Source organism: Nycticebus coucang, chromosome 2, assembly GCF_027406575.1.
Source record: "Nycticebus coucang isolate mNycCou1 chromosome 2, mNycCou1.pri, whole genome shotgun sequence".
In the NCBI taxonomy this organism is placed as follows: Eukaryota; Metazoa; Chordata; class Mammalia; order Primates; family Lorisidae; genus Nycticebus; species Nycticebus coucang.
Genome location: NC_069781.1, coordinates 19,105,624 through 19,130,887, shown reverse-complemented (window position 1 = coordinate 19,130,887; position 25,264 = coordinate 19,105,624). Strand labels below are relative to the sequence as shown.

The 25,264-nt window shown below is 39.3% G+C and overlaps 1 long non-coding RNA gene across 2 annotated transcripts in view; it reads right to left on the bottom strand.

Annotated features, from left to right (window-relative positions):
• LOC128574973 (uncharacterized) overlaps window positions 1–25,264 on the bottom strand; it is a 53,974-nt gene that overhangs the window by 15,800 nt on the left and 12,910 nt on the right. Inside the window, exons 2-5 of one of the 2 annotated variants that reach the window (XR_008376887.1) lie at window positions 20,361–20,465; window positions 7,394–7,514; window positions 7,153–7,251; window positions 3,618–3,790 (exon numbers count right to left, since the gene is read on the bottom strand). This is a non-coding gene — a long non-coding RNA (uncharacterized LOC128574973). Of the gene's footprint in view, window positions 1–3,617; window positions 3,791–7,152; window positions 7,252–7,393; window positions 7,515–20,360; window positions 20,466–25,264 lie in introns of those variants that run through there. The other variant, XR_008376888.1, reaches the window with a different exon arrangement.

Sequence of the window (25,264 nt, the reverse complement as noted above, 5' to 3'; positions counted from 1 at the left end):
GCCTCATTCATATTTCCACTTCCATGGTACTTGCAATTTTCCCTAAGCTATCTTACTTTAACTCTCTTTACTTTGCTTTTCTGTTTAGTCTAATGGAAAGGCTGATTATGTCATGCATATAGAGTTGTTCTGAAGACTAAAATAGTCAATTTCTATAAAATGCAAAGAAGAAGACTGTCTGAAATATAGTGAGAACTATGTTATGTGTTGCCACGATTGGTACATTTTTGGTTAGTGTTACAATCATACTGGAGCCCAGCTGCAGGACTTGGCCATTACCAGCAACACAGACAAGCATTATTTCTCATTTCAATAAATTAAATAACTCTCCATATGTAAGCTTCAGTATTTTCTTGATTTTTAATTTTTTCTTCAACTATTGCATTTATCACAAATTTCTATATATCATAGGTCAGAAAAAAATATCAAGACCATTTACTTTTCTTCTTCATTTCTACTATCATGTCAAAGCCATCCTCACCTCTCACATGGACCATTCCAATAGCTTACTACTAATTTTAGCTGCTTTTCACTCTTTCTATGTCTGCTGTTCACGAAACAGTCAGAGTCACCATTTAAAATATAAAATCTCACTGGATTCGAGACTCATCAACCTTCTTTCTCTTCCTGCAACATTCAGAGGGCTTTCTTTCCTGTATCTGAGATGTTACATCTGGTGCTTAAATTGTTTGGGAAGTGATTTTATACACATTTTCCCAATTTGTAATACTCAAAGCTTATGTAAAATGTTAACTTTTCAGAAAAGATTCAGCTAATAACTATATTTAAAGCAGACGTTTCTGCTGTACTTTATCTCATTATCTTACTTATTGGTTTTAGATTACACAGTTCAATTGTAGTGATCTTGTTGATTTCTAGTATTCCTGTTAATATACTTCTTCTCCTGTGGAATATAAAGTTCCATTGAGTAAAGTTCTTATCTGTCTTGTCCACTGATAACACCCCAACATTTGCCCTCAACAAATATTTAATGAATGAAGAATCCATGCTACTTTTTCTTTTGGACATCCTTGGTAACACTTAACTGGTAAAATAATTTTTTAAATGTGAAGTGTATTACAATTTCCCTCAATTTTAATTTGTTGCATACTTTCTTATTCCCCTTCTTTCTTCTAAGACTCCTGCTAGCTCAGACTCTTCCTTTAATACTATTTGTTTTATTTTATTTTATATATTTTTTGATTTTTCTTTTGTTGTTGTTGGGGTGGGAACAGAGTCTCAAGCTGTCACCCTGGATAGAGTGTCATGGTATCATAGCTCACAGCAACCTCCAATTCTTGGGTTTAAGCAATCCTCTTGCCTCAGTTTTTCTATTTTTAGTAGAAACAAGGTCTCACTTTTGCTCAGGCTGGTCTTGAACTCTTGAGCTCAAACTATCCACCTGCCTCAGCCTCCCAGACTGCTCAGATTACAGGCGTGAGCCACCACACCTGGCTTTTAATACTATTTACTGTGAATGAAAAAACACATGGTCTGATACATCATTAATGCTTAGTAAATAATAAATCAGTGATGCTTAGCTTGTGTTTATAATACACTACATGTGTTCATCCCATCAGCAGCTATTAAAAACAATATGAATTAACCAAAATCTAAGCTCTGGGAAACAGAAATGTTTGACATAGTCATGTCTTCTGCCTCCATCATGGACATTCAGTCAAGACCACAGTTTCTCAACTACTGACACGATTGCCATTCTGAGCCAGACAATGTTTTGTTACAAAGACTGTCTTGTTCATTTCAGTGTGTTTAACAGCATCTCTGGTCTATACTAACTAGACGCCAGTAATACGTCTCCCCACTACACACAGTTTTAACAGCAAGACATAGCCTCAGATGTTGCCATATCTCCACTGGAGGGAAAAAAGTCAACTCTGATTCATGATGACTTGTGATGTGAAAGAGATAGATACTCAGAGACATGCAGAGTTGCCTATAACTACAACTCTGTGTAAGTGTTACTGGGAACATCATAACACAAACAGGGAGATGGATTTGTATCAGTGAGTACGGGTTGTCAGTGGAATGCAATGTTACTGATGATAAAGTGATGGTTAGGGTTTGGTCTAGAAGATGATCCAGATGTCGGGTAAAGAGTGAGGATGAAGGTTTCAGGCAGAAGGAATAGCAAGTGTGGAGGGCTTGAAATATAATAAAGTTTGGTTTATGCTCGAAAATGAGTGCAAAGTAGTACAGAAGGAGGTTAATCAGAAGCAAGGTCAAGAGTGCCATGAGCTGTGGTGTGCCCTCTGGATTTATTTAAGATTAATGGTAGGAAGGTAGAGTTTTTACCAGCAGGAATGAATAAGAGAAGTCAAAACAGACTTGGATTTCTACAAATCAGTTGTCAGGACTGTGTTGTGGAGATGGAGGCTGTTAAGGAATTAAGATGACAGATAATGGTGATTTAATCTAAAGACATGGCATTGGAGATGGAGAAAAGTGGATAGCAGATAAAGACATCTTGTATGGCTGGATAATTAGGAAGGGTCACAACTTTCCCAATGGAACATATCCTCTAATGGAAAGGTAACCCACACCGGGTGTGCCACGGTGAATGACATTTTCTGAGGAAGATTTCCCAACTTGTTTCTTTCACATTTAATCCAGCTCCTGGATCAGTCTAAGGGTTCACTCTTCAAACACCTCACGTGGTTCCTACTTTTTTCCCCCTCTGGACAGTGCATTTCTTTATGTTTCTCCTTCCTATTTCCCGGGAGTGAGCAAGTGTATGTGTGCTCAGTGTGGAGAGTGGGAACCAACCCAAGCAGAATGAGTTGGGGTGAACAGTCCAGAGACCAGGTCTGGGGGTGAACACGGGGGGAAATTGGGAGTTGTATCCTTTGGCCATTGAATTGCAACCTTTGGCCTTTCACCTGCATTCACCTGCATTGAGTGCATATCTAACTCTTTGTATTTTCTTCTTTACCTTCTGGGATATCTATGATTCTTATGTTTGGGCTCTTTACATAGTCCCACATTTCTTGTAGGCTTTGTTCATGTCTCCTATTTCTTTTTCTTTCTCTTCAACTGACTTATTTAGCAGACAGGTATTATCTTCAAGCTCCGTACCAGCAAGGCGAGTACAAGCTTACGGTTTGGGTGGGGAGCAATAATGCAGTGGGAGGAAAGGGGAAGTTGCTTCTGATTTATAAATATACCTGATTATTATGGTGGTGCCTACTTGTGATTTCAGCGTTAAGTGTCTGACAGTTGTCCTCATCCAGACCCCATGTTCTCTCAGACTTCTAACACAATGAAAGTAATTCACCCCAGCATCAGACTCAGCATACAAATCAAGTTTTGCTCTTAAATATTAAAAAAAATCTATTAGATTTGCACTCACAAAGAAATACAGATTATTGAACGAGTTTATATAAAGTGTATTTGTAATGCTTTTCTCTTTTGCGTTTTTGTTTTCATTTATCTTGCATAACTGAATCTCCTCCCACTAAGCAGCTCTGGGTTCCCTTTTCCCCAACCAAATATAATGCACTGTATTAACATTAACTGGAATGGACAATAAATGATGGACAATAAAGATCAATTTCATCAACCCTCTTGTTTAAAATACAGGTACAGCAATGCTCACAACTGAGATTTTATGAAATGCTTTTATTCACTTTTACATTCATCCAACACTGATCTATTTGATAGTGACTATCAGTTTGATAGTCTTTTACCACCAGACATTGAGCCAGGAAAAGGGCAGAGGGAAGAGTAAGGCAAACTTGTCCTCTCGGAGTGGTTAAATATTTCATCATTATATCTGCAGTAAGATAAAAACAGAAGTATGCATGGATATTGTGTCAGAAAAAAAATGACTAACATTGATGGGATACCCAATGAGGAGAGAGGGAGAAAAGCAAAACAGGTGTGAAGGAAGAAAAGAAAAGAAAAGAAAAAGGAAAGAGGAAAAGAAAGGTGAGAGTAATCCATGTTTTTTCCCCCTTTCTTTGTGGTAAGAACGTTCAAGATCTACACTTGAGACTTAAGATTAATCTTTTGTTTCTCTATATTATTACACCCAAAGTAATAGTAGCATGGAAAGATTTGAATATTTAGTCAGTTTCAATAATGAAAGTTAACTTTTCCTTACAGCCCTTTACTAGAAATCATTGGGGAAAAGAAATGGGCAGGAAACACACACTGACTGAAGAGCCTTCAGAACCCCACCACTCGGCTCTCTCCCTCCTAGAACTACCCTGTTTTCCTGAAAATAAGACATCCTCCGAAAATAAGACCTACTTACAGGAAAGATAAGACGTCCCCTGAAAATAAGACCTAGCGGCATCTTTGGGAGCACACCTTAAAATAAGACACTGTCTTATTTTTGGGGAAACAGGGTAGAGACCAGGTTGCTTTTGTTTTGTTTCTTATTTCCTTTTAAGTGTAACCCTGCAAGCCCCTAGCGGTATCTTTGGGAGCACACCTTAAAATAAGACACTGTCTTATTTTCGGGGAAACAGGGTAGAGACCAGGTTGCTTTTGTTTTGTTTCTTATTTCCTTCTAAGTGTAACCCTGCAAGCCCCTGGAGAAAGGAGAAAAGTACTTTACTATTATTCGACCTTAGTTTATATTCAGGCTAGTTCTGATTACCTGCCAAGGGTAATTTTGAGAAAAAGAAAACACATAACAAATATTAATATATAAAGTTGTTGAATTAATAAAGTGGCTTGGCCAAGAAGACTGGTGAGGATATGTGTGTGTATGTGTGTATATATATATATATCACCAGTCTGGGTATCAGCCAAGTTCAGAATTGAAACAATGACCCCACATGTAATGCCTATCCAGGGATAAATGGACATGAGCCTGGACAAAACCTAGAAGTCCACTATCAGAGTTCAACAACTCTATCACCTGATGTCCTTGTCAGTTGGTAGCTTCTTTCTCATGGGACGTAGGACACTTAAATTCAAAAACATGCTTCTTGCACCAGTCAGGAGTTTCAGCTTCTCATATGAGCACTCCATGGCATTTACATTAAGCATCAATACTACCCAACAGCTAAGAGGGAAACTGATGCCCAGCTCATGAGATTTATTCTGCCACCCTTGGTCTATTCTGTAAAAATGTCTCCCTAAAATGCCCCGAAGATGACAATAGACTAAGGGAAGCCCTGGAAATGATGTGAGAAGAGCATCTACACCTGAACTTAGGGACGAGAGGTTCATCGTAGCCTGCCAGTGTACCCGAGAAAGTGGGAAGGTTAGAATTACTGCACCTCTGAATATTGATCAAGCTCCGACTATGTGCCAGGCACTGTATTCATCATTGCAAGCATTATCTTACCTAATGCTCTTAAATCCCTTTGTGACCTTAATCGTATACTTAAGAAAGCTGAGAGATGAAATATTCTGAAGGCCATACATCTGCTTAATAGCAGATGAATCAAATTGGATATTCTACTATAATGTCAATAGTTTTTCACTTTCTTTGCTACAATTTAACCTTCAATATCTTCGTATCTTCTTTTTAAAATGAGAAAATTAAGCTTACTTGCTGTTTTTCCCTTAGGTTTTTTTTTTTTTTTTTTTTTTTTGTAGAGACAGAGTCTCACTTTATGGCCCTCGGTAGAGTGCCATGGCATCACACAGCTCACAGCAACCTCCAACTCCTGGGCTTAAGTGATTCTCTTGCCTCAGCCTCCCGAGTAGCTGGGACTACAGGCGCCCGCCACAACACCCAGCTATTTTTTGGTTGCAGTTCAGCCGGGGCCGGGTTTGAACACGCCACCCTCAGTATATGGGGCTGGTGCCTTACCGACTGAGCCACAGGCGCCGCCCAGGCTTTTTTTTTTTAAATAAGGGTTTCCCTTTTTTGCAGGACAATGTTTGTTGAAAGTATGTTCTTTAAAATATTTTATGCCAAAGGATACTGATAATCATTCTGTTTGAGGCTGAAGTAACATGATGCAAACAAATATAAAACCTGGTGGGAGAGGCAATTTTTTAACAACAGAGCTCCTCACAACCTTTACAATTCCGATGTGAACTGAACATTGATAAGAAGGGGCAGAGACTGAGAACTTAAAATCTAGTATAAGAAAGGATATTTGATCACAGAATCCTCATTTTATTGTCTTATTGTGTACGTGTGGCATTTGTTTGCTGTGGAAGACACTTTGGAACAGACTGGCAGAAAGGATCAAGTTCGCGTTTATTAATTAGCGCAGCCTCTGTGTAACCATTCTTTCCTCCAATTCCAGCCCCTGCCCTTGTCTCCTGCCTAAGGCTTTACAACACACACAAACACACACAACTCTAGAGGCCTCCTACTTTTATTCCCATCTCCAACACAGAAATGCACAGGCCCTCTGAACTCCTCGAAGGCATGAGCCTGTTTATCACACCCACAGGTTTTCACAGGCCAGCGTCTTCCTAGACTGCCTTTTCAATCTTATGTTACTATCTCTGTGACAAGTGTATGTTCAACTTTCCATGACTCTACTCAGATGCTGTCTCCTCTCGAACCCACACGGAGAAATTTTGACACTACTTCATGCCTCTCTTGTCCCCAGTGTGTATTTTTAATATCTCAGTGACACACGAGTGAAGACTTAACTCTGCTAGCAATGAGCAGCTTTGATTGATGCCTAAATTCTTTGGGAAATCTTGGTCCAGGTCCAAGATCTGAAGCATAAATTCTGGAGAGTATTTTCTGCATACAAAGGCATTAGAGCACAGGAAGTGCTACTGCAAGTGAAGTCTAATTAGATTCTCATTTCTCATTGCCATCAAACACAGGACACATTTTAAAATAACCCTGTAACCCATATAATATGATCATCACTGACCTGTTCCCCAAATCCATTCCCATCCACATAACCTGTCCCAGTCTAATACTACCCTGGACATTAGATCATTAAACCAAATCCCATCCTTGTAACCCACTGGTCCATTAATACACTTCTAATCATCTGTCTATAAAACATAACCTACCCAAACAACCCTATAACCTTTTTAATGCATTCAGAACCAGCCAATTATCAAACTTGATCTCATCTGCATAGTTCCCATCACCTCTTAATGAGCTCTAACTGGCCCTGCAAGTTGTAGCATTAACAAAAACTATTTCATTCAATTTGTGGCTTTTTATTTGATTTTTTTAAACATCAAATACTGTACCTTTTTTTTAAATGGCCATGCTTTCCAATTTATACAATTCTCTTATTTCTTGCTTGAGAAAATGGCAATAGGCTCCAATATTTCAGTTCATTATCTCTCCTAAAAGAATTTGGGGGGATTTTGAAAAATGTATATATTTTCAGGTTCTGCCTCTCCATTTACACCCCACACTGGGTTTAAAGGAGGCTTCCTATGCGTGACCCCAGACAGGCCCCATTGATTCATTTCGGAGAATACTTACATCCACATTAGGTGTGCGTGTAGATCTTTGAGGTTTCCATCTGGGGTTAGGGGTTCCTGAGCTCAGAGCATTCCATGAGAAATATCTCTTCCCTTAAGTTTCCATAACAAACCAGACGGAGCTAAAAAGAGAAGGAAAAGGAGGAAGAGGAGGAAGAAAACTTGGTGTACATATGAGGCAGATGGCAAGATAGCATCTTGAAAGTTATATTTTCCTACAATTTTCGTTAAAGTTGTGGGTCTTCGTCTAGGAGGGTGAAGGTTGGCGTGAAGTCCTTCTGTTCACATATTTATGTGATAAACATTTCCTGAGTGCTGGTTGTTTTGGTCAGTTCATGCTGATGTAACAAAATGCCATGGACTGAGTGGCTTGAACAAAGGACGTTTATTTCTCATAGTCTGGGAAACTAAGAAGCCCACAATTAATATGCTGGCAGAATCAGTCCTGGGTGAGGGCCTCTTCCTGGCTGGTAGATGGCTGTCTTACTGCAGTGACTTCGTATGGCATAAGAGAGAAAGAGCTTAAGAGAAAGACACATGTGGGCCCTACCCTTATGACTTTGTCTAAACCTCTAAAAGACCCCTCCTGTTGTCACATCAGGGGTTAGGGCTTCAACATTTGAATTTTGAGAGAAGCCAATCATTTGGCCCATAATACCTATCTTTCAGGGATAGGGCTCTGTGAACTTGAGGCAGAGAATTTATACTCACCTAAATACTGCAACATATCTTTATTACTTGACCATGTTTTCCATTATCTATAGGACACATTTTCACGGAGTATATGTGGACACATGCAAGGATTTGGTTATATGATTATACACATATTGGTGTATATTAAATTACATACATAAATCTCAGCTATGAAAAATATTTACCACACACTGGCTGCTGACTAGCATACCCAGCACCCTGTAAAGAAGGTACTATTTTCTCACTTGCTTTTAGTTGAGGAAAGTAATATTCAGAGAGCCCAGGAAACGTACTCAAGATCTTGCAAATGGCTTAGGGCAGGATTTGCATCCTTGTCTCCCTCAATTAAAGACCTAAGTTTAGTCTCTCACACTTGTCAAGCAGAATCATTTCAGAGACATTAGGCTTTCTATTCCAAATTCCTTATATTAAGGATTGAAATGGATTTGCCCTGGGTTTCATATTTAGATCTGTTTATAATCCACAGAAAGATATAGAGAAGAAGATGCCCTCGTAAGCACAGCATCCTGCCTTTTCATACAGACCGTCCCTGAGCAGGAGAAGACCACGGAATGAATACCCCATCACTCGCTCCCAGCAAAGGGCCCTGCAGGCATCGGCTCACTGAGGCAGAGGCCCCCTGGGGGAAGACTGCACTGTTTGTCATGGAGTGTGTTCTATTTACAGAGATGAAATACTATATATCAAAATTAGTGTTTGTGCAAATGATCACACAATTGCTTCAGGCCTGCTGTGTCCTCTTAATAGGCCTATCTTTCAATTATGAAATAAAGATTCATCAGTGTTCTAAAATTTCATTCTTTTTGTTCTGTTGACAGTAAGGAAGGATTTTTGTTTTCTTCCACTTGAAGTCAGGCCCATCAACATGAGAGGTTATTGAATCCATAGAAGAGGAAAGAGACATGTTGCGTTTTTTACTTGCATCTTAGAGAAATATAACACTTTTGAAATGTTTGTGAATAAGAATAAAAACATGCGTATTTAAGAGTCTACCTCCTTGAGTACTTCTGATTGGTCTAATTTGACCTTCCACTGCTCATGGGATTGTGAGCAATTGTTAAGTGTTTCTGTTTGAGGAGAATTGAGAAATGAGGCTCTTGCTTCCTCCTGCTCCCCCATGTCTATCTCACTACGGGGAACCCACTCTTTCTCGAGGCAGTGCCTTTCTTAGGCAGCTACCTCTTTTTGAATCAAAACTGATATCCTCAATCTTCAATCAGTGGGTGTGTCTTCTGTGCCTATGTAAACACCTACAACCAATTTTCCATCAAAACGTACTTCAAATATTTGAAGATGCAACGATCACCTCATTTCTAAACCACATTAGGCAAGCTTAATAGTGTTTCAGGTTATTTTTTTCCTGTTTATAAAAATTACCTGTGCATTTAACACATAGCTCCATACCCTTGTGGCATGGCTCACTAATATTTATTTATCCCAAATCAGAGAAATTATCAAAGAACCCTGCATATAAGAATTAGCTTGTGCACATTGAGAGTCTAGTGGAGATTATCGCCGACCCACGGCTACCAGTTTCCATCAGGACACTCACTGTAAAGGTAATGGTCCATCTGAAAGAAGGTGCAATCGATATTACTAGAAGAAGTAATTGTGTTCCTCTTCCTTCTTCCTCTGTTCTTTTTCATTTAGGTTTTAAGTTGCAATAACAGAAGAAATACGTTTTTATTTTTGCCAAAGCACTTGTAGGTTGTGGATATGATGTCTCATCATTCCTAAACACTTTAGCATGTAAGTCCTACAAACATAGACATTTTCCAAAATAACCACATAATCTCCAAAATTGGGAAATTAACGTTGATATATTACCAACACCCAACTCCATGATTTCTTTGAAGTATTTTTAATTTCCCAACTATGTCTTTTTGAGAAAGAGGGTCTACAATTATGTGTTGGAGTTAATTGTCATACATTTTTAGTATCCTTCAATTAAAATGATTCCTTACCCTTTCCTTGTTTTCATGACTGTGGCACTTTTGACTATCATAGACAAATTGTTCTGACTGTCACTCAATCTGAACTTCTTTGATTTTCCTTCTGATCAGATTTATAGTATGGATATTTGCCAAAAACACACACATATATAAAAGAAGTCCTGAGTTCTTCTTATTGTATCCTATCAAACAATACATAATTTCAATTTTTCCCAGTACTGGTGATGCTAACTTTGATCACCTAAATTTAAGTTAAATTTATCAGTTTTCATCACTGTAAAATTACTTTAGTAATTGTAAGTATTATGTGAGGAGTGATTTTGAGACAAGGCAAACATTCTATTTCTTTTTTTTTAATTTTACATATACATGTGTTAATTAGGTTTCCTTTTTCTTTGCCTTCACAAAATTAAAAAGACTTGAAATTTAATAAAAAATAACAATGTTTAAGATAAGGACTAGAAACAAAAACCTCGTAAAGAATGAATGAACATAAATACATTCAGAAAAGGAATCAGACAATTGCTACATCGAAATATTAAGCAATAATAATAATGCAAAGAAAGTAACATTCACATTGCCAATAAGAGTATGTCTATTATAGAATGCTTTGACTCTGAGATTCAGTATAGAGTCATCAATTAACTTCTTATTGTTTTAAGTAAAAAATAGACGACTAATATTAATAAATAAAAGTAAAAAAAACAGATCATGCTGAATCTTACAGACAATAGAAAAAGAATAAATACATCAAAATCATTCTACTTGATCTGGGTACACCTGCTATTAAAATTGGAGAAAATATATTATTATAAGGGAGAAATTACAAACATGTGTCACTTATAAATGAGGATACAATATCCTAAATAACATATTAACAAGTTAAGGATTGATGTTTAAGTAATATGCTTTGGTCAAAATTAAAACAAATTTATGTGAAAATTAATCACTATTTTCTTTTCTTTCCTTGTTCTTTATTTTTCTTCTTTTCCTTTCCCTCACCCCTTCCCTCTTTCTCATTCTCAAACATTCTATTTCTCATCATACTTCCACTCACTAATTTTAGCATCCATTGATGCTGGTTGAAAAAATGAATTATTACCATGGTTGCCCAATGGTGATTTCCTGTAGCCATCCTTTCTCTATTTATTAGTTGGCCTTCATTTCTCACCATTTACTTACAAACTAATGTCAGAATGGACTCACGGATGCCTGTTTTTATTCAGTGGGTTATAACCCATTAACTATCATTATTTAATTGATTTCAGGCTTATTTCAGTGGAAAGTCCTTCAGACTGGTTTCTATGCCTTTGTCTATGTCCCCATTATTCTTTTCACTTCAATGTTTTCTGGCATACTGAGATGTTTTAGGCTCACCTAGTAGTTTTGCTCCCACAGCATTGAAATCAGTCATCTCTTTAGCCATCACTGATTCCTTTTAGTGGAGAATGTTATTTAAAGACAACGGTCTAGATCTTGGATGTGTTAATTGCTATGAGGCTTCTCTGTTCCTAGTTCCTCCCAATGGACAGATACAGGAAATGTATGCCTATAAATACAGAATTTACACCTGCGTGAATGCCGACACCAGCTGCTGTGCATCAAACACCCTTCTTACCCATTCAGAAGTCAACATACCCCTGAGGCTTTGGCCTCCTTCCCTAAAGATCTTAAACCTCGATCCACCTACCTAAAGACTTTTGTACTCGATAATTCAGGACAGAATAGATGAAAAAAAAAAAGTAAGTATGGAGAAAAGGAAGGAAGTGTATTCTGCATAGAAGGAAGGAAAGAATGGGGGAAGAAAAAAGAAAAATAATGTAATAATTATTACTCTGTCAGATAACGACTGTGAAGTACCTAAGCGCCTGGGGTGTGGTAAAATCATCTAAATTGAGTCCCTGCTTTCACAATAAAAGACTATGTAGCTATTAAAAGTTGTTCTGTATGTAAATATCTAGTATACATCAGCCCCCACATGCATACCCCTGTTTCTTACTATATTATCTGCCCTTCAATGCCACGTTTGAATCTTTGGTTCTCTGTAAGACCTACTGTGGTAACTCTCGTTCCTACTACTCTCTCCTCCTGCACTCTTTCAGCTACGTTAGCATTTACTTATTTTTTAAAATAGGATTTATTTTGTATTATATTAGCTTTAAAAATTCACAAGGACTTACAGAAACATTTTATTTCAGCCCCTCAAAAACTCAACTGTTTAGAATCTCAGACCAAGGGAGTTACAAAACTTTTTCAAATCCCACTAAATTAAGGCAAAACATTCTAAAGCTCTAATTCAACATTAGCCTTTAATTGCTTTTTTGTGAGTTCCATAAGGATCACAATTATACTATACTTTTTATTATCTTTACTCCCTGAAGCAAACAGCAATGGTATGATCATCATGAAGGCACTCCATACACTCTTGCAGCATTAAATTTTACAGATTTTATATACAGGAGGGGTTTCCAAATGTGTCTGAGCACAAAATTCACCTGAGGACTTGTTAAAATGTACAGAATCCTCTTCCTTCCTCTAGAGATTTAACTCCACAGGCCTGAAAAGGGTCCTGAGAATCTGTATTTGTAACAGATGTCCCATGTTACTTAATCTTAATGGTCCAAGAAGTAGTCCTTGAAAGCCACTGACTAGGATACATACCTGATTCTGGAAGATTTCAAGAGGAAAAAGTCCACAATTTTGCTTAGCAACATGTTTGGTGTCTAATAGACCTTATAGCTAAAGAAAAAAAAAATGTGCTTCATAATGCTGTAACTAAATTCTCATGACTACAATTTCCTCCCTAGTAGCCCAAGTGGAAATGGGAAACAGCTGGTCTTTTAATAACCCTTGAAGATTATTATTAAGTTACTCATCCACCTTCTCTTATCCTAGGTAAATAGTTCAAATCTTTCTAAGATATTTTATTTCCAAGACCCTCCTTGCTCCCAGACTTGTCTAAGTTTTATACTAAGAATAATAATCTATGGGCGGCGCCTGTGGCTCAGTGAGTAGGGCGCCAGCCCCATATGCCGAGGGTGGCGGGTTCAAACCCAGCCCCGGCCAAACTGCAACCAAAAAATAGCCGGGCGTTGTGGCGGGCGCCTGTAGTCCCAGCTGCTTGGGAGGCTGAGGCAAGAGAATCGTGTAAGCCCAAGAGTTAAGAGGTTGCTGTGAGCCGTGTGACGCCACGGCACTCTACCTGAGGGCGGTACAGTGAGACTCTGTCTCTACAAAAAAAAAAAAAAAAAAGAATAATAATCTATGACAGTGGTATATTGCACAGCCTATAATGAAAAGCCATTTAAATTTTTTTAGAAATTTTAAATTTTTTAGAAATTGTAAGTGATAGAATTGGATTTGAGAGCAATATTCATGTATGTATATGTCTTGTCCTCACCCATCTTCATAGGTTGTCCTATATCTGGGCAGACCAAGAGGCAATATAGTGCCAGGAATAGGACTTCAGATAGCCAGCCGGGCACAACCAATTGGTGATGCGACCTGGGGAAAGGGATTTTTCCTTTTATATTGTTTATTTCCCTACAAGGCGATATAAGTTCTACCTAAACCTCCACCATTGTTATGAAGTTCCAATCAGGACAGCATAAGAAAGTTTGAAAAGCATAAAGTTCAGTCTGTATATAGACTAAGGGGTTAAACACACAGAAGCGTGATTTGATGGGCAATGACAGAGAACACGTAGAACATAGAAGTTTGGGGACAAAATAATAAGATTGCTCGACAGCCTTCAGTGTCGGAGACACAATTAGGACAGATCAGCAGGGAAATTGACAGCTTATGGACCCAAACTCCAAAGGGGAGCTGCCTTCCTCCAGCAAGCTAAGCAGTGATTTTCTTTTCTTTTTTTTTTTTTTTTTTTTCGTTGGGGATTCATTGAGGGTACAATAAGCCAGGTTACACTGATTGCAATTGTTAGGTAAAGTCCCTCTTGCAATCATGTCTTGCCCCCATAAAGTGTGACACACACCAAGGCCCCACCCCCCTCCCTCCGTCCCTCTTTCTGCTTTTCCTCCCCTCCCATAACCTTAATTGTCATTAATTGTCCTCATATCAAAATTGAGTACATAGGATTCATGCTTCTCCATTCTTGTGATGCTTTACTAAGAATAATGCCTTCCACTTCCATCCAAGTTAATACAAAGGATGTAAAGTCTCCATTTTTTTTTAATAGCTGAATAGTATTCCATGGTGTACATATACCACAGCTTGTTAATCCATTCCTGGGTTGGTGGGCATTTAGGCTGTTTCCACATTTTGGCGATTGTAAATTGAGCTGCAATAAACAGTCTAGTACAAGTGCCCTTATGATAAAAGGATTTTTTTCCTTCTGGGTAGATGCCCAGTAATGGGATTGCAGGATCAAATGGGAGGTCTAGCTTGAGTGCTTTGAGGTTTCTCCATACTTCCTTCCAGAAAGGTTGTACTAGTTTGCAGTCCCACCAGCACTGTAAAAGTGTTTCCTTTTCTCCACATCCACGCCAGCATCTGCAGTTTTGACATTTTGTGATGTGGGCCATTCTCATTGGGGTTAGATGATATCTCAGGGTTGTTTTGATTTGCATTTGTCTAATATATAGAGATGATGAACAATTTTTTCATGTGTTTGTTAGCCATTCATCTGTCATCTTTAGAGAAGGTTCTAGTCATGTCTCTTGCCCATTGATATATGGGATTGTTGGCTTTTTTCATGTGGATTAATTTGAGTTCTCTATAGATCCTAGTTATCAAGCTTTTGTCTGATTGAAAATATGCAAATATCCTTTGCCATTGTGTAGGTTGTCTCTTTGCTTTGGTTATTGTCTCCTTAGCTGTACAGAAGCTTTTCAGTTTAATGAAGTCCTATTTGTTTATTTTTGTTGTTGTTGCAATTGCCATGGCAGTCTTCTTCATGAAGTCTTTCCCCAGGTCAATATCTTCTTGGAAGGCAGATCTTTCTCTGAGCTCTGCATGTCCCTGACCTGCCCCTAACCTCTTGACATGCCCTTCCTTGCGATGCCTCCACTATTCCACTGTCTCACATACCATAATGGTTCAGCGAGGGGCTTCTAGCATTGCAATGCCCATTGCCAAAGCATTTAGCTGCAGAGAGTCAGCTGTAGGAGCATAACTGGTTCTGCAGCAGCTTTGCCCACCACCCAAGTGGGCCATTACTCAATAGTAGCTATCATTTACTGAGCATTACTGAATAACTGATCACTCACTGGTGACGTAGACAGGCTCCATTCTCAATAACACAGTATATGATCTCGTTTACTCATCAGAGAGTACTACAAGATAGGCATCATAATGAACTCATCTTACCAGCTAAGAAACTGCAGTAGAAAGAAATGAACTAATCTGAATGATATTCATGGTAACATGATCCTCCAAAGCAGATCACTAGACCGACAAACCAGTGCTCTTGAACACCACTGTCTCACTGAGTTTAGCCTGCTACAACCAAGACTAGGTGGCTACACTAGGTGTAAACAACAGAAGTTTACGTTTCTCGGTTCTGGAGGCCAGCAGCCTGAGACCACAGTGCCGGCACCGTTGGGCTCCGGTGAAGACACTCTTCTGGGTTGGACCCTTCCATCATCTCATCATATCCTTATGCGGAGAAAAGAGGGCACAGCCCATTGCAAGCAAACTACACTAATTTAAGGTTGGATATGAAACTATGGTCTTGTAAAAATCAGTGATGACATTTTCATCCTGTTCAAGGAAACGTCAAGGTTGTAACTAAAGATTGAAGTCCAAACTTTCCAGCCAGCGTCTAAGACTTTCCAAGACCTGCATCCACATTTTTCTCATGCACTATTTCCCAGCAGTCCTTATCACCAGGCCTCATATGCACAGACAGATGAAGCAGACTCCTGTTTGCCGTTCTGCTCCAAGCCTCCCCACCACCCAGCCTTTGTTCCCCATTCTCTCTGCCTGTCATGGTCCTTACAAAATCAGAATGGCCAAAGCTGAACCTTTTCTCAATAAACAGTGTCAACATTCCTACTTCATCTTCTAATTCCTAATCTAAACAAGCAGATATCATTCTTGTATATATGTATTCATATATATATATTTTTTTTTTTTTTTTGAGATAGTCTTACTATGTTGCCCTAGGTAGAGTGCCGTGGCATCACAGCTCATAGCAACCTCAAATGCTTGGGCTCAAGCAATTCTTTTGCCCCAGCCTCCCAAGTAACTGGGACTACAGGTACCTGCCACAACGCCCGGCAATTTTTTGGTTATAGTTGTCATTGTTGCTTGGCAGGCCCGGGCTGGGTTTGAACCCACCAGATCTGGTGTATGTGACTGGCGCCCAACCTGCTGAGCTACAGGCACTGAGCTGAAATCCTCTATTTTTTACTCCTAGAATTATCTGTTTTAAGATTTGTGATCATATTGGGTGGGTGTGATGGTTCTTGTCTGTAATCATGGCACTCTGGGAGGCCAAGGTGGGAGGATCCCTTGAGCTCAGGAGTTTAAGACCAGATGCTCAGGAGTTTAAGACCAGATGAGCAAGATGATGCCACTCTAGCCTGGGGCAACAGAGTGAGACTCTGTCTCAAAAAATTTCCAGAAAGATTTGTGATCCTATCTTATTGCTCTTAATGCCTTAATTTTGAGAGCATGTACATTGCTAAAGACAATGTTACAAGGTTTCCTAAACTTTAAGTCAATCCTATGGTGTTGGCGTTATCACTTCCATTTTAAGAGAAGGAAGTAAGATTTGTATAAAGAACATAAGATCCTAACACCTGGATTTGCATCCAAATATTTCAAAATGGGAAACTCACACCACGTATGGATCAATAACCACACAGTAGCACCACCTTACTGTTCGCAAATTCTTTCTTGCTTCTATTTGATTCCCTACACATTGCACATGACAGGCAACCTGCCCTTTCCTTTCTCTTTTTTTATACCTTTGCAAATTTATTTAAATTAAATTCTGTCTTAGAGCACGGATTTTCATGAAGCCGTACCCTCATTGCAAACACAACACAATCTTAGATTTTCTTTGCCTTTGTTCATCATTGATGAGTATTTGCTTGTTCTTTTAGTTACAGTAAACTCTTTTATTCATCTTTGCTTTAAACTAGCTCTTGCGGCTGAACTGACAATCTCTCATTTCAGCTGTTTGACAGCTTGTACACCCTGCCTGCCAGCATCAATATTTACTAATGGACCCTTTTCCTTACAGAATCTGTTTGCAATAAAGGAAGATAATGAAAAAATTACTTGACCCTAGACATGCAACTAGCAGGAACCAGGGCCTGTGTCAACGGGCCTCACTGCCATCTGTGCCCACGCAGCAGGACAGGGCCAGAAAGGATGCAGGCACAGAGACAGTGGAGGAGAACTCCAAGGAGAGAGAAGGTTGATGATTCAGAAACTGGAAGCAAGTCTGCTTTGATGGCCCAGGATTTTTAATTGCATGATTCAATTTAATTCTTAAAACAATGTTTAGGGATAACTGTGGCCAGTCCTTTTGAGCTTTTTCTTAAAGAAAACACACACACACACACACACACACAGAGGGTCATAACACAAAGGAACAGAAACACAAATAAGAGAAACTGTGTATCACACTGGGTTAAGTTCCTGAAATTTGGAACTGTCTAAGAATGGACTTGAATGTAGGTTCTGCCATAGCAATAGGTGACCTTGAACAAGTTGTGAGGGTACACACACACGTGCCTGGAAAATTTTCAAAATTAATTTCCAAGTGTGTAAACTGAGAATAAGAAGATCAATTCTGGTGATTTACTACATAAATTAAATGAGATAGTGGACAAATAGTTTTAGCTCAGTTTCAGACACAAAGCAACTGCCATATACATGGTGGGCACTTGTATTTTTTTCCTTTCTATTAGTACCACAGAAAAGTGATGGCTCCAACATTCCAATGTGAACCCATTTCCCTCAAATTCCGTGTTATTTGTGCCAACACAAAGTTTCAACAAATCAATAAATAAAGGAATAAGAAAGAAGGGACATGAGGAAGATATTGACTAGATCTCAGGTCATTAAAACAGACTTCACTACGTTGATAGGATATAGACAGAGCCCCCTCTAGCCCAGAGTTTCGTACTTCCAAAGTTTCAGAATTTACCAACCTTAGCCATATTCTTTCTTTCTGGGAAGCATACCAATGCTTTATTTCCATGTTCAAGTTGATACCTTTACACTCATATTGCAACTTTATCATAAAGTCAAGTCCTCACCAATACATACAACATATTTGTATGTGCTGATAAAGTGGTGGAATACTACGTATTTGAAGCAGAATACAATGTACGGTATTTGAATGAGAGAAATGAAGTATTTTATTCATATTCCTCTGAATTCATAGATTTCTCCACTTTTATAGTCTTCACATGAAAATGTTTTAATTTTTCTACCTTTAATCCTTTGAAGATGAAAGAATGTAAGATGCATAAAAATATACTCGTGAAGCCTAAAGATTTCTATTCCAGTTCTAACTCAGCCTTGTGCTGTGTGACTTTGATCAAATTGTTGGAACTCTCTGTTGGTATTTCCAAAGCTTTAGAAATGGGGAAAATGAGCTCCTGCTTTTTTTTTTTTTAATCATCGCCACAGATAACATGTAAGAAGTGTTTTTATAGCACTTACTCATATGTTTGATGAAGATAAATTCTCTTTTATTTCTGCTTGTTTTAGAATAAATAATCAGGTTTATTAGTAAAAGTTGGTCTTACTTTTGTAAAAGATGAACACTCCATGATCAATATTAAATTGCGAGGTATGTTATTGTTATTGATTTTTGAAAATTTTGAGAATAGTTACAAACTCTTCCTCCTTCTAAAAGTCGACATGAGTCAGGCTTACAACATCAGGTCTGAATTTCAGTGGAAGAATGGCCTCCCTGCAACCCACCTGTGGATGGGCCCATGTGACTAAGATTCAGCTTTTCTAGTCGAGGTGCCCACCATGACCCGAACAGGGCAGCTATTCCACAGTCAGCACACCAGCCTCTTTCTCTGACATCTGCTTTCTAGAAAGCTGTACGTTGAAAGAGAGTGGGTGTGGTTTGGTGAGAGGACAGAAGAAAGAAATGAAGTAGGAGAGCAGCAGGTTGTGTGCAGGCAAGGGGCTCACAGCATGGCACAGGCTTGGCAGAGTCCTGTGACATTGGTAGGAATTTATCTGTGCCAGATTCTGCCTGGAGCCACTGAGCATGCTACCTCAGTCCTTTTGCTGGCAAATTTTAAGGAACACCTCACCATGCATATTCTGATGTGGAGCAGAAAGACTCTGAATTTTGACACCAATCTTTTCTCTTACTATTCTGAATTTCAGAGCCTTCATCATGACCTCCTGGACAAGATGGTTTTACGTATGACAGTGTGTCTGTGAATGGTCATAGTGGCAGGCACAGAACTGGTGGTGAAAAAACATGCCAGTTTTATTCTGCATTTTTTTCTGATGACCTCCCCCCAACATAATTTCTCACCTTCTTGTGTATTGCTTCACACCTCTCATCAGATTTCCTGACCCTTCTTCTTTTATACCCCTGCCTTCCCTGTCTTCAAAACTATATACTTGCTACCCCAGAATGAATGATAAAGGAATAAAGCAATGAAAGTAAAAGCTGAATGAATAAATATAGAGGGTGCGGATAAATACAGAGGGTGTGGATAAATATAGAGGGTGTGGATAAATAAATATATACACAGGCCTGCTACTTAGATTATAGAAAACTCTTGGTGAATGTCCCTTCTTCAGAGAAGCTTACCATGGCCATACACTGTAGCAGCTGTAGCAGGTTATAATTATATTTTTGTGTGTATTTATTTATTTAATATTTTTCTCTTCTGTAAACTACACAAGATAGAGATCTGGTATTTTTGCTGTTGTTTAATTAGGAAGGGAGTTTAATCCTAGAATAAGAATAGCACCTGGGGCGGTGCCTGTGGCTCAGTGAGTAGGGCACCGGCCCCATATACCGAGGGTGGCTGGTTTGAACCTGGCCTTGGCCAAACTGCAGCAGAAAAATAGCCAGGCATTGTGGCGGGTGCCTGTAGTCCCAGCTACTTGGGAGGCTGAGACAAGAGAATCGCTTAAGCCCAAGAGCTGGAGATTGCTGTGAGCTGTGATGCCACAGCACTCTACTGAGGGCAACAAAGTGAGACTCTGTCTCTAGGAAAAAAGAAAAAAAGAAAGAAAAAATATTTGAACCTGGACCAGAGAGTCGTCCTCAGTATGTGTGAGTAGAGCAGCTCAGTCTGCCCCCTCTCCCTCCTGTCTTCCCTCTCTCTTAATTTTCCCCTTCACCTTCTGGTTCATGCTTCATTTTCCTCTTTTTCAGGTTCTCACATTCATTCACCTCTCTCTTCTTCACTCATTTTTAAAAGTTTTAGATATGTTCTTTCCTCTTTCCTGAAAAGTGAAGTAAAAAAAAAAAAAGATTAGATTTGATGGAGGGGAAGAACATGATGATATTAACAGCAATCACTAATTTAGGGAGTGCAATTTGCCAGACGCCATTCTAAGAATTTTACCTAAATTAATTCATTTAGTCCCATAGATTTCACAAAAAAGGTACCACTGTAACTGCTCATTTACAGAAGAGAAAACTGAGGCTTGAAGAAACAAATTTGCTGTCCCAGGTTATGGAACCGGTCAGTGTCAGATGAGGCTGCCCACCTGGGGATCTGATTTCAAGGTCTTTAACAGTTGATACACTATATCCCAAAAGCCTTAGTAGCCTCATGTAATACACTTTAGGAATCTGGTGAGCTTTGGTTTTAAGGATGAAATAGGATCAGATAGTTTTTGGATTGTCTTTGTTACTCTTTCACCAGTTTCTTAAAAAATTCACTTCATATTATCAACCTGAAAATAGATCTGACTAGATTGAAACTCGGAACCACTCTGGCCTCCCCTGCTGTCACGGGCAACCTGACAGCCTCCATAGTTTTTGATCTGGGGAATTATGGGAGAATCTTGAACCTGTCAGCATGCTTGACCAGGCCCTGGTCCATGGGTGAATGACAGAAGCAATGTTCCTGTCTCTTCCAGATGTACTATCTGGGAACAGCCAAATCCCAAAGCTCTATGCAGGATACCTGCAGCCAATGCCCCCATTAAAATGCTTACGTTGTGGAGGAAAGCAGGCATGAAATGAGAAAGAAGGCCTGGGTGGGAGTCAGTCTTTTCTCAAGATCCCCCAGCTGTGTGACACAGGGCAAGACACTTAACATTGCCAGACCTCCATTTGTCTAATTACTATCTAAAGGGATATGGCTAGTACATATTTCAAGGTCCAATGCAGCAATAAAATTCTCTGAAATGCATTTAAAACAACTCGCAAAAGAAGAAAAGCAAAATAATGAATCATCAGTTTGGACAATTTGACACCAAGGTGGACAACTGCGACTGGGAAACTTAAATCAGCGCCTATGTGAAAGTATCTGCTCCCCTCTCCAGAGATCCTCTAATGAGTATTAGAATATAAAAGGGTAATAAGCAATGGTATAAGCAACGGCTTATAACAATAAGCAATGTTTTACTGCCTAGGAGCAGTAAAACAAATGGAAATCATCTGTGAGGAGGGAGAGGCAGGCGCTGGGAGGTGGTAGAGACCTGTGATGTGAGCTTTACAGTAAGAACAATGAAGAAGGAAAATGGGCCGGACGTGATCTGAGAGATGGAGTCAGGGACTTTGTGGAGAGAGCTGGTAGTGACGGAAGCAGGACCTGCCTGCATCTGCGGCTGGATGTGTCCTCAAATCTGGCTTTTAGTAACAGTCTTCTCAAACCAGCCCAAACACAAAGGGGGTTTACGACCCCTCAGAGTAGAAATCAGAAGCAGGAAGCCCTTCAGCTGTGTCTGATTCAGCGGCTCATGGATTTCTACAAGCAAGTAGAATCCTTCCGTTTCTCTGCTCTGCCTTCCTTTTGCCAATTTCAGTGTCATTATCAGGCTGGCTTGACCCCTGGGGTCAAAATTATTAAGCTGTTTCTCATACTACATTGCCCTGAAAGTGCTAGTGGGTTAATTTTGTAAGCCCCCTTGGAAGAAGAGCAAGAAACTACTTGTATATATGTGAAACTTGGTAAACGGTCTGTGAAGCTAGTGAATGATGCCCCATGATTATATCAATGTACACAGCTATGATTTAATAAAAAAAAAAAAAAAAGAAAGAAACTACTTCTATCAAGCTCTTAGATAATCTCCTCCCATAACTCATAGACTCAACTTTGGTCACATGGCCATTTCTAAATCAAGGTCGCCCACCATGTGCATGATGTTTTCTGACTGGCTTAAGCCTCCATCACACACATTAAGCATCATAGCAATGGATTGGAGGTTCCTTATTGGATTAGACAAATTGTGAATAATGTAAGAGCTGGGGCACTTAATCTCTCCTGACTCATGGCTGCTTCACAATGGAAGAAGAGAAATATGAGTATTAAGAGGCAAGAACCACGGTCATATCATGAAAAGACAGAATAAATCTAAATAAAGCGAGAACACACACTCAGAAGAGATGACGACACAGTTTTACCCCGAGAACCAACTTAAACTGATTGAAGTACAACAGTCACTGGAAAGGGCAGCCTGAATGACGTGTGTTTAACATTCTTGACTTAGCAGAAAATTATATTGAAAACAAGAAACATGTGTTGCCTGATTTCTAGAGTCCCATTCATTCTAATCCTAAAGAAACAAAGGTATCGTTAGGCAGCTTTTAGCCTGCATTTAGTTCTATATCTGGACTCTGGCACTATTAAAACTTGGGTTCCCTATACATGCTTTCCAAATTCTGTAACTTTTGCCTAGAGACTCACCAAAATAAATGAAAATAAAAGATACTTAGCAAAACAAATGAAGTGAGACTAAACTAAATTTGGTGTGTGAAGTCTTCGTTACACCTAGGAAGTAACAACACTGAAGAGCAAGCTGCTAAGGAGATAGCCTGTAACCTGTGAGTGCCCTGACCCTCTTTTCTGGCCATTAGCACCTGGGCATCTGTGTGACATCAGAGAGTAGATGGAGATATTGCCTATCCAGCCTTCTAGTCTCAGACCGGAAGTGAAATGATACACTTGATAGGAGGGACAGGTAGAAGTTCATAAATCCCCGTGTTCACATATCAAATTCAATAAATATGTGTCTAGTATTAACTGACTACATCCTTTTCAGTATGGAAATCTAGAATAGAGACATATGTTTTATTTAGAATAAACTAGCCATCCAGCTAGGATGTGGGTAAGGGTAGGCTGTGTCAATCATGATCCAACAAAGAAAGCAAAGCTATTCTGAGCAGAAATGTAGTACAGGGATTTATCACACAGGTAACAGAAGAGGTGAGATGCTGACTAGGAACAATGAGGCACCCAGAATTAGCAACAGCTGCAAAACACACCCATCCTAAGCTTTATAGGGAAAGAGGAAGAAGTGATCTTACCAGATCCTGGGCCAGGATCTAATGGGCCATAGGACATGTATCCAGTTGGACTAAACAAAGGGACAAAGAAGAACTGGCCACTGGCATAGACACCACCCAAGACGGAGGTGCAGGTGGGTCTTGAGGGCAAAGTGCCCAGGCTTCTCCCTTCCTCTTGCCCTCCAGTACCATTGCAAGGCTCCCATTGGTTGAATATACTTACATTTCAGTTCTCAGGGATTCTCGACTGTGAAATTTACAGGGCTGCACCTCACAGAGCAGAGGTGAGGGAGAACCAAGAATGAACCTCAGGAGAAGGAGGCAGGACCAGCGGGGAACTGTCAGAATAGCTATGCTTTGTACTTGCCATGTGTCAAGGACTTTGCTAAAGAGTTTGCATCCTATTTTCTTTCATCCTCCCAACAGACTCCTGAGGTAAGTTCTATCATCATTCCTTTCTTTTCTTTTTTTTTTTTTATTTTTTTGTTAAATCATAGCTGTGTACATTAGTGCAATCAAGGGGTGCAATGTGCTGGTTTCATATACAATCTGAAATATTCTCATCAAACTGTTCAATGTAGCCTTCATTTTTCCTTTATTTTTAAAGGAAAAAACTGACTTCGAGCCAATAAAGAACTTCCTTCCACTATAGCTTTCAAGAGGCTAAGCAAACACTCAAATCCATGTCTGTCAGTAGGTCAAGTCCAGGTTCACCACCCTAAGTTGATAAGATGTTGACAACCACAGTAAGCAGGCTATTACATGTGTCATAAAATGCTCAAAGGATTCAGGCAGATGGGGAGAGTTCCAAGAAGCAATCAGCTAGGCTAGGACTTTGACGTAACGCCAGTGCCTTAGCACAGAAGTGACAGTGGACAAAGGAGATAGGACAATGGTGGAGGTGAGGATGTGCTGAGGATACTGCCCTCAATGGGAAGGACACACAGGAATGAACAATGACAAAAACACTGCAATGTGTTTTTAAAGAAGTGCTATGTGTTTGATCTAGCTTAAACATGTACAAAATAACATCCAAAACATAATTTAGAACCAAAATGTAGAGGCCCTCTTATTTAGACAGCATCTATTTTAAAGGGAAAAAAATTAAACACATATATTTTATAATTATCTTTAAAGTTTGCATAATGTATATAACTCATCTAAATAAATTATTTCCCAACCAGTCAAAGAGGTAGCTCAGACTATTTTGGCTGATTGTAAGTGAAGAAATGGAGGTTCCAAAAAAGTAAGCAACTTTATGGAAGTACCAGACTAGAACTCAGGCTGCTTAGTTCCTAATCCCATATCTCTTCTCTTGTAATCAGTTTGAATTTCTGAAGAAATTACATGATTGGTTTCAAGACACAGCAACTAATTCTAGGAAACTTAAAATGAAAAGAAATCTTAACACACAGAAAAAAGAGATTCCTGATTCCTTGAGGCAAAGATGTAACTGAGACTTAGGGTAATGCTGGGACTCAGGTGGAGAAAACCATCTTAATTCTACTGCGATCTGTTTTATCTTCCAATAAAAACTTTCTTTCTTTCTCTAGTTCTCTCAGAAATAAAAAGATGTCCACATCATCATAGAAACTGGGTTTACTGTTTTAGTAAACTCTAAAGATTCTCTCATCCCCATCCCCAACTCCCAGGACGAAACCCTGACTGGGTCACTTTTAAGCAAATGCCTCTGTTCAATCCACGCAGCAGGGAGAAATGTATGCAGAAGGTCACATTATCCAAATGGTTGGCAGGGACTCCCACTGTAAGTGAGAAGGGAGGTTAC